The following is a 15,192-nucleotide window of genomic DNA, read 5'->3' as shown; positions in this document are numbered from 1 at the left end:
TAATAAGTGTAATAATAATAATAATAATAAGGGTAATAATAATAAGTGTAATAATAATAAGTGTAATAATAATAATAATAATAATAATAATAATAATAATAATAATAATAATAAGGGTAATAATAATAAGTGTAATAATAATAATAATGTATTATTTATTGTATTATCAGATGCCAGAGTCAGTGAAGAACAAGCTGGCCATGGTAGCATCAGGTCTGGTTCAGGGTCTGGTCTTGTTCCTGTCTGGATTCACCTACTTGCAGTGGAAGAAAAGAGGTGATTATCATGTTTAATTCATGTTTAATTATCATGTTTAATTCATGTTTACTTATCCTACTATATAAGTAAACTCCTTCGGGCCACTCACCGAGCTAGCTGAATTAGCGGATAGCATGCCATCAGCGCAACGCGTCGGGAAGCGTCCAAATCCTGACACAGATACTTCAAGCAACTCCTTTTTAGCCTCGGCGACCTCTATCCCCGCTTCACCCGAAAGCAAACGCCCCAGGTTCCATCCACCGGCCTCCACACCCTCCAAGTCAGCAACCAGCGAAACTGGAGTTTCACCTGCCCAGCATAGCGCGAGTCCTTCGCCTGCCTCTGCTCCAACTTTGTCTGTTATGACGGATGGTGCCACAGTCAGCTCGGTCCGTCTCAGCGGTGCCCCGGCTAAACTGGCCGTGTACAACGGAGGCTGTAAGGAACCTCAGTTCCTACTGATAGGAGACTCATTGGTAAGGTTTTTAGAGCTTCCAAATGGAATAACATATTGTTTATCCGGTGCAAAAGTTATGGACTTGCTTGAACTTATTCCATCTCTCATCAACCACCACCCAACTGCTCACACCATCATCATTCACGCCGGAACCAACGATATTAGGCTCAGACAATCTACCAAGCTTCACCATGATATTGAATTATTATTAGCAACAATTGAGAGCTTGGGAAAAAACTGAATATTTTCTGGCCCAATTCCCACACTTAGAAAAAATAGTGAAAATTTCAGCTGCCTCTATGCTCTGCACTGCTGGCTCACTAGTTTTTGTCCAGCAACGGGTCATGGTTTCATAAGTAACTTCGACTCCTTCTGGACCAGAAGAGACCTGTACAAGCCAGACAACCTCCATCTTAATAACAAGGGGACTAGTTTACTTGCATTTAACATCAAAACCCAGCTACAAAGCTCTTGATGGGCCAGGAGGACAGGACCCAATAGTGACCCCTCCACCCCTACTTTGGTATTACATCCCCTGTCCCTCCTAGTCTCAGCCCCTGTACGTCCCCCTGCCCCAGTGTCTCCTGTTCCCCTACCCCACGACACCTTAGCTTGTCCCTCCTTCATACCAGTGCTCATTAGAAATAGGCCTTGCCTGTTTACTCCACCAGCACGCTCAGTCAACAATAATACTTTAATCAGACCCCCTATTCATAATCACTCGGTGACCTGCTCCCCTGCCACTTCCCCTGTCTTAATGTGTCTCTTAAATGTAAGATCTCTGCATCTGAAATCTGCTATCTGTCAAGATTTTATCATGTCTAACAATATAGATTTTTTCATGATCACAGAGTCCTGGCTGGGTCCTCATGACATGGTTTCTCTCAAGGCAGCCACCCCCCCTGACTTTTCCTGTCTTGATCTCCCTAGACTGACAAGCCGGGGCGGTGGTCTTGCGGTTATTTATAGAGATAATTGTAAGTGCACCTTAGTTGAACTTGTTAGTTTTTTATCATTTGAGGTCCTGGCCTTTTTAATTAAAGGCAAGATTCCACTTTTATGCATTTTAATTTATAGGCCTCCCAAACTTCCTGGTTTTATAGATGAATTTTCAGAGCTTTTATCAGTCATCATGGCCCAGCAAGACAGGGTCCTCATCGTCGGTGACTTAAACATTCATATCTGTTGCCCGTCTTCCTCTGCTTTAGCCACTGATTTTATTAGTCTTTATGAATCTTTTAACTTTGTACAATCAGTTAATGGTCCAACCCACATAAAGGGACATACACTGGATCTTGTGCTATCCACTGGTGTCTCTTTAAATAACCTAGAGCTAGAAATATTTCCGCCCTCAGACCATAAAGCAGTACGTTTTCAGACCCTTATCCCTCTCCCGGACCCTAAGCCTCGCACTTCATCCCGCTCCCGTGCTTTTAACTCTAGCTCTGGTCAGCGTTTTCGCCAGGCTTTTCTAGCCTCCCCCTCTAACACTTCAGTCCATCCCCAACACTCTGTGAACAGTCTAGTCTGCGACTTTAACAAGACTTGTATGAACATCCTAGATGCCATCGCACCCTATAAAATTAAATACCACAAACCGAATGTCCTTCATTGGCTTAATGATCACACTAGGGCAATCAAAAGACAGTGCAGAAGAGCCGAACGGAAGTGGAAAAAAGACCAGCTCACTTCATCTTTAACCTACCTGAAAGACCTTATGTCCAGTTATGAATTAGCTGTGAGAGATGCCAGGAACCAGTATTTCTCAAAGCTCATTGGTTCACAACCACACAACCCCAGAGCGCTGTTCCAGGCAATTGAGTCTGTAATGGGCCCCCCACCAAGTCAGCCTCTAGAGGCCACTATTGAGATGTGCAACAAGTTTGTTTCCCATTTTGTGAACAAAATAGAGGGCATCAGGCAGAGGATCTCTCCTGCTCCCACTGACTGCTCCGACTGTCCCGTATTAACAGTCAAATTCCCCCAGTTCGAACAAATTTCCATGGCAACTCGAAGAAGACACAGTCTCTCGTTTGAACTCCACCTCCTGCACGCTGGATACCATCCCCACCAGATTTTTTAAAGAGATCCTCCTTACCGTAGGTCCAGATACATTAGCCATTATTAACTGTTCTCTGTCCACTGGTTATTTCCCATCAAGTTTTAAGACTGCCTTGGTCCAACCGCTGCTGAAAAAACCTTCACTGGACCCCATGATTTTAAACAATTTTAGACCAATTTCTAAACTCCCATTTTTATCAAACATTTTAGAAAAGATTGTGTCCACTCAACTGCTTGATTTTATGAACTTTAACAGTATCTTTGAGATTTTTCAGTCTGGTTTTCGCTCACTCCACAGCACAGAGACCGCTCTTTTAAAAGTTAAAAATGATCTATTGCTTGCGGCGGACACTGGCAACTGTTCAATTGTAATCCTCCTTGACCTTAGCTCGGCTTTCGATACATTCGACCATTCTATTTTAATCAATCGCCTAGAATCCTGGGTTGGCATTGAAGGAGCAGCCTTAAACTGGTTTCACTCCTACCTAAAAGACAGATCATTTTCAGTGGTGATCGGGGAAGCCTCTTCCCCTCCAGTCCCCCTCACCTGTGGGGTACCGCAAGGATCAATACTAGGCCCCCTCCTGTTCCCTATTTACATGCTACCCCTTGGCAATATTATCCGCAAACACGACATTCAGTTTCACAGCTATGCAGACGACACACAATTATATATCCCATTACAACCCGGCGTTACAGGAAATCTATCCAATCTCTTGCTTTGTCTCTCCGATATTAAGGACTGGATGGCAAACAATTTCCTAGAACTGAATGAGGCAAAATCTGAAATTATTATTTTTGGTCCCCCAAATGCTACACAACATTTTGTTTCAGAGCTCGGTAGCCTTTCCCCGAATGTGAAGGAGGTGGCCCGTAATCTGGGTGTGCTCTTTGACCCTGGCCTCACTTTTAATCCCCAAGTGACACGCACTGTTCATACCTGTTACTTTCAGCTAAGAAACATAGCTAGAGTAAAAAGTTTCCTGACACCTGCAGACCTAGAAAAGGTGATTCATGCTTTTAATTCTTCTCGATTAGATTACTGTATTCCATCTATTCAGGCCTCTCCAAAAAAGCAATATCGCGTCTCCAATTAGTGCAAAACTCAGCTGCTAGAATTTTAACCAACACCAAGAAACGTGACCATATCAATCACCCCCATTTTAGCTGCTCTTCACTGGTTACCTGTTAATTTTAGAATTGATTTTAAGATTTTACTTATGACCTTCAAAGCCGTGAATGGACAGGCCCCCCTTTATATTTCTGCCATGCTGGAACCTTATAGGCCTGTACGCAGCCTCAGATCCTCGGATAAGGCCCTCCTGGAGACCCCCACACCCCAGCTCATCACAAAGGGTGGAAGAGCTTTTGCAGTCCGGGCCCCTAAGCTCTGGAACGCCCTACCTGTCACCCTAAGACGTGCAAAATCAGTAGGCCTATCATCTTTTAAAACTCTTCTGAAAACGTACCTCTATACTAAGGCCTTTTCTTAAATTTTACTGTCATTTTTGTTTTATTTGAGTATATCTGTATTGTGCCACTTGCTTTATCGTCTGTAACAGCTTCTATCCAAAGTTTTATCATGATTGTTCTTTTTATTCTGCTCTGTAAAGCACTTTGTGACTTGTCTGGAAATGTGCTATATAAATAAATTCACTATCATTATCATTATCATTTATTAAGTAGCTGTGTAATAAGCCTTCAGGGTGATTAAGCCCCTCTTATACGCGTCGGTGCATAATCATTTATTTTTCAATAATGACCAGCTAGTAGCCACCCACCCGTCAATCATCCCTCGCTTGAAATGGTCTAATGGTGGGGCGGGCGGACGGACCCCGGCTACAACACTCTGACTCAGACATAACCATAAACAAACCCCATACGCATACGCCCATATATAGGCAGGACCAAATGTGTTTTTTAAAGAAGTGCTTCTTCCCCATGAGGTAGGTCTGTCGTATTATTAAAATAATTAAAACAATGCACTGATGGTAAACTCAACAGAAGGACATAGGCGTGAGGGCCGCCAAGCAGCCTTAGTGCTCCATCTATCACAAATCAATAATCCAATCCAGTGCACAGAGTCACATGACCAGGTCTGACCTCTCTGCCTCCTGAACCACTGAGGTCACAGTAATTATTATAAGACACAATGATTGTGTGTGTGTGTGTGTGTGTGTGTGTGTGTGTGTGTGTGTGTGTGTGTGTGTGTGTGTGTGTGTGTGTGTGTGTGTGTGTGTGTGTGTGTGTGTGTGTGTGTGTGTCATGTGATCAAAGTGTCACATGTCAAACTGCCCAAACACTGATTTCAATTCCTCAATTACTCAGCAGCCAATCAGAATTATTATTTCATTAAACATCACCAGTTACTATGGAGACATGTTGGTCTGATAAAGGTAATCCAGTTGTGAATAAAATACCCAGTACTTGAGTCAAAGTATAAATACTTCTGGTCAAATATTACTCAACTACAAGTGAAAGTTACACTTTAAAAATACTTATAGTTAAAAAGTATGTTTTCTATCAAGTATCAAAAGTTCTTATCATATAATGATATAATCTTTATTTCAGACCGTGGGTCCATATACAATTTTGCTCAAGATTTTCAAAACAGATTTCAAAACATTGAAAATGGCTGCTCTATAAGCTCACAGTGCGTTGTGAGCTTGTAGATCTGCTATTCTCAACAAAGAGATATGGGGCCCTATCTTACCCTTATCCCTAAACTTAATAGCCATATTTTACTATTTTGAAACACATTTTAAAATAGATCAACTAGCCGATCTACATCGACACGTTGTGAGCTTATAGATCAGCTTTTTGAACTATTTGGAAAAAAAAAAAAAATTAAGATAAGATAGGGCCCTTGGTGTAGAGGGAAACACTAGTGTACATGGTACAGAGCCCTGTGGGACTCCCTGTGGGAGTTAAATCACTACAATGGTTTAAGTGGTTAAAATAATCTGTTGAATACAATTTAGACTAATACTGCCACCTACTGGACTGATGGGTTCATGTCATCACGTCTTCCTTCCTGTCTGTCTGTCTGTCTGTCTGTCTGTCTGTCTGTCTGTCTGTCTGTCTGTCTGTCTGTCTGTCTGTCTGTCTGTCTGTCTGTCTGTCTGCCTTTTTGTGAATGAATGAAGTCAGATCTACTGTTCTGCCATCAGTTCTGACTAATTAACAAATCAATGTATTACTTATCAATCTAGACTTATCATCCCTCCATCATCTAAGATCTGTCTGTCATATTAATGTCTCTATGAATTGAGTACATGGACCCCAATGGAAACAAGCCATTAGGCTTTCATGGGCTTTTTAATCCTATTTAGTTGACCTTGTGTTAAAACTATACTTTCATGTGCTTTTATCTCTGCAAACTTCTAAATAAAGTATTTAATTAATGAATCAATCAATCATTAAATAGTTTTCTTCACATCCAATGGTAATTCACTTGAGTAAATACATACATGGTGGACATATTTTATTTTCTGGACCAAAATGTTGTATTTTTTAACAAAAGATTTGGTTCTGAGACGCGGAGAATAGTCTTTAAACATCTTAAAACTGTCTTTGTTTCAGTGAGCAGTGACACGGTTTCCTTTATTTCTACTACAGTTGGAGACCTCACGGTAGTGGAAGATTGTGTCTTATGGCATTGGTTCTCAAAGTGGGGTCTGCGGACCCCCAGGGGTCCTTGGGGGGAGGGGGGATGGGTACCAGCTGGGGTCCCCGGCAAAATTAGTTAATATAGTGTCACAATCATTTTAACTACTTAAACAATATTTAATACTTTGGCTATTAAAAAATAACAGATCTACTCAGCTCATAGCGCGCCGAGTGCCGCGCTATGAGCTTGTAGATCTGCTATTTTCACCAGCAAAATTAGTAAATATAGCGTCACAATCATTTGAACTACTTTAACAATATACGAGAGCCGCAGCCAAATACTTTTGGGGGTCCTTGACATGAAGAGATATGAGAAACACTGTATTATCTGAATAGCACCGTGCTGCCCCCCCCCCCCCCACCAGTCTACTGATGGCCTATCAAACACACCTGTGTGTGTATTCTATCAAACATGTAGGACTGCTTCATGTTATTATGGCTGTCATGTTGAAACATAGAGTTCTGTAATTAGGTTTATATTTATTTAGAAAGAACAACAGCTGAACTCTCCATGAAGAGGAGGAAATGTGTTTATTGTCATTTCTTCAGAGACTAAACATCAAAGGTAGGACGAATTATTATACGTTATAAGTTATAGTAGTTCTACCGTCTTCATAGTGTTTGTTTTTTAATATGTTTATATCAGGTTTATTCATGTTTATATAAACTGTGTGTTGCCCTGCCTTCACATGGTGTGTGTTTTGGAAGGTGTTCCCTGGCTGTTAGAGGGCTGTTCATTTACAACACACTACTTGAGTCACTAGTCTAATCTCTCAAGAACAGACATAGAACAAACAGCAGAGGTCGCTGTTTTTCATTTTCAGTTGGCGATGGGTTCCCAGATTGCTACTAGTCTAGTATCTGACACAACTATTAGATGGTGTGTGTGTGCGTATGTGTGTGTATTAGCTCCAAAGTACTTTTACTTTACTTCAGTCCATTTGTTTTTTGCCATTGTCCACCATCAGGGGGCGCTGTTGCAGCATTATTAAGGATTGATTGATTGAATATTTTATTAGGCAAAAAATGTAAAACAGCACAGTTACATTTACTTTGTCTAACAGGTCCGTTCATAAAAGTCCTTGCGGACTTGTTTCCAATGAGGGCCTTGGTATTCAATTCACATTATCACTGATGGAGTGATGATGTCGTGAAACTGGCTCTGCTGCCCTCTGCTGTCAGAGACATGTAATCACAGTTGATGCTTGGCTTGCCACAGAGCTGTCATATGGAAAGAAAGAAAGAAAGAAAGAAAGAAAGAAAGAAAGAAAGAAAGAAAGAAAGAAAGAATGAAAGACAGAAAACATTTCAGCCACATACAATGTGTAAATGGAAATATTAGAGGAAAAGCTGCTTTATTCATATTTTATTCTGTGAATCTGTAGCCATATGATCACTTAAAAAACACAACATTGGTGAGCTCTCTGTTGGTGTGGGAGAGGATCTGACGTAGCCCTGACGGTACGCGTGTTACGTGACGTCATGTCCTGTGTTGTCTGAGCTAGGATAGGATAATTCCTTTTAACAGGTCGTTCATGAAAGTCCTTGCGGTCTTGTTTCCAATGAGAACCTGTGAGCAATTAGGGGTTAAGAGTCTTGCTCAGGGACAAATTTCATTTCATCAACACATATGCTGGCGTGGCCTGGAATCGAACCTGGGGCAACCAGGGCCTCTGGCTCCCTAGGCGGGCTCACTAATAGCAGATCTACAAGCACACAACGCCTCGCGCTGCTGTGAAACAAGTCTATGAAGCTGCCTATGAAATCTATCAAAAAAAGGAAAATGTATACAATATATAATGGGGGTCCCTGCTTTATCTCTCTTTCAGCCAAGGGGTCCTTGGCCTGAAAACGTTGAAGACCCCTGGTCTAAATGTCCAGTAATTCGCAACTACTACCACTACTTTTGTAGTGGTAGTAGTAGGGCGGTATTTAAAGAGCTGGTGCCATTTTTTGCACTTTTTCTGTTTTTCATGTGTCTATGAGGTTGATAGAACTTCATTAAGCCCCCTGGTGGTGTTTTTATGGTGTTTCATGTCTTCTCTGACTATTTTGAGTTTCTTCCTGGAGGCTGAAACCTTGAGGGTCAAACGTGCCAATAGAAAAACAGCACTTTAATGACACAGTAAAAATATACCCTCCCCCTCATTATCATAACACAACAGGTGTGGGCATGAGGAGGAGGAGGGACTAGGACAGGTGGGTGGTGCTAAGGCGGTGGAGGAGGTGCTAAGGTGAGAACCAGGTATACTTAATGAACTGGAGGCGTGTCCACATAAAAACATAATTTTAACAATTTCTGTACACTTTTTTTTTGTTGAAAAAAATCCTTACATAATAATAATACCTTATGATCAGGTTTTAGGGTTGAAAAAGATCATGGCACTCCATCTTTAAGTGACTGATTAGCCAAAATGCCAGACAGACCCTGGTGAAGACCTTCTAGGTGGAAACGCGTTGGTCACTCATTTGACTTGCTCTAAATAAATTCTGATATATTTTTTTCACTTGAGATCGCAGTGTCTTGGAATTATTTTCTTTGCAAGTCTGCATTTCACACCTTTTTTGGCAAGCAGCACTTCTTTGGAAATCCTCTTTTGTTTTTATGTTCCTACCTGTGTCACCAAAGAGCACCTTTCTATCAGAGCCACTGAATGATCCCTGCAGCGCTTATTTTTCTCTCTTTCTGCACTGCTAAAGAGTGTTTGTTCAGTAACAGTGTTAAATAGCTCTATATTGTGATAGTAATCATTGCTATAGAGTGTTTGTTCAGTAACAGTGTTAAATAGCTCTATATTGTGATAGTAATCATTGCTATAGAGTGGTTGTTCAGTAACAGTGTTAAATAGATCTATATTGTGATAGTAATCATTGCGAGTGTTTGTTCAGTAACAGTGTTAAATAGCTCTATTGTGATAGTAATCATTATTATAGAGTGGTTGTTCAGTAACAGTGTTAAATAGCTCTATTGTGATAGTAATCATTATTATAGAGTGTTTGTTCAGTAACAGTGTTAAATAGCTCTATATTGTGATAGTAATCATTACTATAGAGTGGTTGTTCAGTAACAGTGTTAAATAGCTCTATTGTGATAGTAATCATTGCTAAAGAGTGTTTGTTCAGTAACAGTGTTAAATAGCTCTATATTGTGATAGTAATCATTGCTAAAGAGTGTTTGTTCAGTAACAGTGTTAAATAGCTCTATTGTGATAGTAATCATTATTATAGAGTGTTTGTTCAGTAACAGTGTTAAATAGATCTATATTGTGATAGTAATCATTGCGAGTGTTTGTTCAGTAACAGTGTTAAATAGCTCTATATTGTGATAGTAATCATTACTATAGAGTGGTTGTTCAGTAACAGTGTTAAATAGATCTATATTGTGATAGTAATCTTTGCTATAGAGTGTTTGTTCAGTAACAGTGTTAAATAGATCTATATTGTGATAGTAATCATTGCTATAGAGTGTGTGTTCAGTAACAGTGTTAAATAGCTCTATATTGTGATAGTAATCATTGCTATAGAGTGGTTGTTCAGTAACAGTGTTAAATAGATCTATATTGTGATAGTAATCTTTGCTATAGAGTGTTTGTTCAGTAACAGTGTTAAATAGATCTATATTGTGATAGTAATCATTGCGAGTGTTTGTTCAGTAACAGTGTTAAATAGCTCTATTGTGATAGTAATCATTATTATAGAGTGTTTGTTCAGTAACAGTGTTAAATAGCTCTATATTGTGATAGTAATCATTACTATAGAGTGGTTGTTCAGTAACAGTGTTAAATAGCTCTATTGTGATAGTAATCATTGCTAAAGAGTGTTTGTTCAGTAACAGTGTTAAATAGCTCTATATTGTGATAGTAATCATTGCTAAAGAGTGTTTGTTCAGTAACAGTGTTAAATAGCTCTATTGTGATAGTAATCATTATTATAGAGTGTTTGTTCAGTAACAGTGTTAAATAGATCTATATTGTGATAGTAATCATTGCGAGTGTTTGTTCAGTAACAGTGTTAAATAGCTCTATATTGTGATAGTAATCATTACTATAGAGTGGTTGTTCAGTAACAGTGTTAAATAGATCTATATTGTGATAGTAATCTTTGCTATAGAGTGTTTGTTCAGTAACAGTGTTAAATAGATCTATATTGTGATAGTAATCATTGCTATAGAGTGTGTGTTCAGTAACAGTGTTAAATAGCTCTATATTGTGATAGTAATCATTGCTATAGAGTGGTTGTTCAGTAACAGTGTTAAATAGATCTATATTGTGATAGTAATCTTTGCTATAGAGTGTTTGTTCAGTAACAGTGTTAAATAGATCTATATTGTGATAGTAATCATTGCTATAGAGTGTGTGTTCAGTAACAGTGTTAAATAGATCTATATTGTGATAGTAATCATTGCTATAGAGTGTGTGTTCAGTAACAGTGTTAAATAGCTCTATATTGTGATAGTAATCATTGCTATAGAGTGGTTGTTCAGTAACAGTGTTAAATAGATCTATATTGTGATAGTAATCATTGCGAGTGTGTGTTCAGTAACAGTGTTAAATAGATCTATATTGTGATAGTAATCATTGCTAAAGAGTGTTTGTTCAGTAACAGTGTTAAATAGCTCTATATTGTGATAGTAATCACTGTTAGAGTGTTTGTTCAGTAACAGTGTTAAATAGCTCTATATTGTGATAGTAATCATTGCTATAGAGTGTGTGTTCAGTAACAGTGTTAAATATATCTATAATGTGATAGTAATCACTGTTAGAGTGTGTGTTCAGTAACAGTGTTAAATAGCTCTATATTGTGATAGTAATCACTGTTAGAGTGTGTGTTCAGTAACAGAGGTCTAACTGTCTCTCCAGCTCTTTAGTAAACAGAAACAGGAGGGATACCAGTTTCCTCCAATGGTTTTGGCCGTGGACTTTGACACAAACACAAACACCACAATAACCCAAATGTTTCTCAAAACCACCTTTATTCTCCAGAGCCAATTCACATTAAGTGCAAACATCATCAATTATCATTTAAGCATCAAAATAATTATCTCTTTATAAGTGCAACTTTTCTGCTTTTTCCAGGCAGGTTCATCATGTCCAAAACTGTGAGACATCATTGTTTCTGGCCTATATATATACAGTGGTGTAAAGTAACTAAGTACATGTACTCAAGTACTGTACTTAAGTAAAATGTTTAGGTACTTTTACTTTACTGGAATATTTCCAATTGTCAATACTTTTGCTTCTACTCCACTACATCTCGGAGGCAAATATTGTACTTTTACTCCACTACAATTATTTGAAAACTTAATTTACTAGTTACTTTGCAGATATAAATTGTTCTATTATAAAACATACTTTAGCCCTATTTTATGCACAGGCTATTTGAAAATAGCTGATCTACAAGCTCACAACGCGTCGCATCGCGACACGTTGTGAGCTTGTTTTAGATCTGCTATTTTCAAATATTTTTGTACTTTTACTCTTGGTACTTTAAGTACATTTTGATGCCAATTATGTTTGTATTTTTACTCAAGTAAATTTAGAATTCTGGACTTTTACTTGTAACAGAGTATTTCTATATTGCAGTATTGGTACTTTTACTTAAATAAAGAATTTGAGTACTTTTTCCACCACTGTGTGTATATATATATATATATATATATATATATATATATATATATATATATATATATATATATATATATATATATATATATATATATATATATGTCTCTTTCAGCCCAAGTGCAAGTCAGCAAATTTGGAACAAAACCTCATCATCATAATTTCAAACCACAGATTCATTCATAATCTCCATACATTCTGTACAAAGTCCATGTTTTCTCTCTCTTTCTCTTCAGGACACTTTTCCAGTACCGGCCGGTTTGTACAATCAGTTCAAAAACATCCAAACATACACGAGGAGAGTTCTGTTTTTTTTATTCATTTGACGGTTTGATTGTTTTGTTTTTATTATTATGTTTTCGATGCTGGTAATGCTTTTGGACAAAGAGGTTTTTGGTCTCTTGTCTCAATTGACTTGTAGCAGTTTTATTATTAAGGCTGGGTGATATGAAGAAAACCTAATATCACCATATCTTTGACCAAATATCTAAATATCAATATTTTGATGATAGTATACAGTACTTTTCCCACCGCTAAATAATAAAATAGCAAAAATAGCACAAAAAAAAAGCTCCCGAACGCGGTTCGATGCGATGCGTTGTGAGCTTGTAAATTGGCAATTCTTGCTTTTTTATTTATTATTTTTAAATTTTTGAAAGTATAAAATAAAGTGACCCAAATTATGTCAGATTATGATATCTAAAATATCAGAAAATATCGAGTCTCACATCATGATATTGATTTAATATCGATACAATATCAAGTGTCATATCATGATATTGATTTAAAATGAATATATCACCCAGCCCTAAGTATTGTTGTTATTGTTGTTACAGTATAACAATTGATCCGTTACTGTATAGAACTAATGATGCAACGTTAACGCTAAGAGTCGTTTATGATCAAATCCAACGTCCTCATGAATCGTGTTTTGCGGAGAAGTGGAAACGGCATTTTACTGTAAAGATAAACTTTTTTTAATGTTATGCGAAACAATATCATGTTCATATTATGCTAACATCCGTAAAAAAAAAAAAAAAGAGAGACTCTGCGGTCTTGAAAATATACATCCTTTTTCCTTTGTTTCTGTAAAATATCTTTTTCTCTAACGGTGCAAGTTTTCTGTTTATTGGTTTGTAACTGAGAATCCTTTAAGAAGTAAGTAAGCGCTCCCAGGAGAGAGATATAACACCGTGCTGTAGCGAGTCAAGATGTTTCCTCTCTGAATAAAGGTGACATTTATCTAATATGTCTCTAAAGTCACTCCAGTCTGGTTCATGCTTCGCACAAAAAAACGAACCCGTGTTTTTTTGTGCGTGTGGAAAAAAATACGCATATTTTCGGCGAGCGAGCGAGCCACCGCCCCGCGGCCGGTCGCACAGCGAAGCACAAACGAGGCCGTCGTTATTCAAAAGGTCAATAGGTCAACTGGCTCAGCGTGTTGAGGTCAGTACAGCCACGGTGTGTGAGGTCAAAGGTTCACGGTGGAACCGGGTGCTTATTGGACCCTGTGTGTATCTCTACGCTGCACTGCGCTCTCTCTCTCTCTCTCTCTCTCTCTCTCTCTCTCGCTCTGATTGTCTGTGCATTTACTTTGAGTTTGTACAGGTTTTGTGAGGTGTGTGTGTGTGTGTGTGTGTGTGTGTGTTTGTGAGGGAGTCCGTTTTCACCACCCAGTACAACTGAAAAGGCCTGAACAGTGTGTGTGGTTTGTTGCCATTGTGCGGATGTGAGAGGATCACATTTAGTGTTGGAAGAAAAAACGACCCTGTTTGTCTTAACTGTGCATTTCTGCCTTCAAATGCAGATGTGTGTGCACCGTGATGTCAGAGGTGTGCACCGTGATGTCAGAGGTGTGCACTGTGATGTCAGAGGTGTGCACTGTGATGTCAGAGGTGTGCACCGTGATGTCAGAGGTGTGCACCGTGATGTCAGAGGTGTGCACTGTGATGTCAGAGGTGTGCACCGTGATGTCAGAGGTGTGCACTGTGATGTCAGAGGTGTGCACCGTGATGTCAGAGGTGTGCACTGTGATGTCAGAGGTGTGCACTGTGATGTCAGAGGTGTGCACTGTGATGTCAGAGGTGTGCACCGTGATGTCAGAGGTGTGCACTGTGATGTCAGAGGTGTGCACTGTGATGTCAGAGGTGTGCACCGTGATGTCAGAGGTGTGCACCGTGATGTCAGAGGTGTGCACCGTGATGTCAGAGGTGTGCACCGTGATGTCAGAGGTGTGCACTGTGATGTCAGAGGTGTGCACCGTGATGTCAGAGGTGTGCACTGTGATGTCAGAGGTGATGTTTGGGTATTCGGGTACAAATTCGGTAAACGTTAACCCTTTAACTTAACTCTGAGAGTGTGCAAATGGAACCAAATGGATTCCTTCTGGGTCCAATAGAGCCTATGCCTGTGACATCATCCTACCCGGAAGTTATGCGGGAACGCCTACTGAGTGGCAAAAAACTACTTTCTGGCCTTGACAGCCCATACTGTACATCCAAACAGAACAGTCCTATATGATTGTATTAAACTACGTTAAATTCACTAACATGGCAGCTGTACGGAAAGCTTGAATTATCCTCTTTCTATCTAAGCTTTTGTTTCATAAAAATCCACCATAGAGACACTTTCTGTCAATAAATGTCTACCACTCAGTGTAGATGAGGGGGGCGTGTCCAACTCTCCATGATGCTCAATGTTTACCACTCAGTGTAGATGAGGGGGGCGTGTCCAACTCTCCATGATGCTCAATGTCTACCACTCAGTGTAGATGAGGGGGGCGTGTCCCGGTGGAAAAGTGACGCATGTTCATACTCTCTATAGAGCGTCGCAGTTCCCGCCCACTTCCTGTTTTTTTTGGTGCCGGAAGAAAAAACTCAATGCATTTTTCCCATTGACATTTCCAAAAATATTTATATCTATTAATTTAAGCCTCGAATCAAGCCATCACGAGATGACATGAATCATGACCATAAAACGAGTTTTTCTGTGATTTTTTTTTATTTTATATTTAATTATATGATATACTATATTTAATAAATACCCTTTGTTTTGCCGTTTTCAACAAAAAAAAAATCACAGAATCAAACGTTTTATGGTCATGATTCATGTCATGTCATGATGGCT

General features: G+C 39.1%; 1 long non-coding RNA gene across 1 annotated transcript; it reads left to right on the top strand.

Moving 5' to 3' along the window:
- The first annotated feature begins 12,175 nt into the window (after positions 1-12,175).
- Positions 12,176-15,047, top strand: LOC308095049. Its single transcript, XR_013934021.1, has 3 exons — positions 12,176-13,875; positions 14,088-14,150; positions 14,361-15,047. It is a non-coding gene; the product is annotated as an uncharacterized lncRNA (long non-coding RNA).
- The last annotated feature ends 145 nt before the right edge of the window (positions 15,048-15,192 follow it).

This window comes from Gymnoscopelus braueri, assembly GCF_963280865.1.
Source record: "Gymnoscopelus braueri genome assembly, chromosome: 11".
Taxonomy (NCBI): Eukaryota; Metazoa; Chordata; class Actinopteri; order Myctophiformes; family Myctophidae; genus Gymnoscopelus; species Gymnoscopelus braueri.
This window is presented reverse-complemented; position numbering and strand designations above follow the sequence as displayed.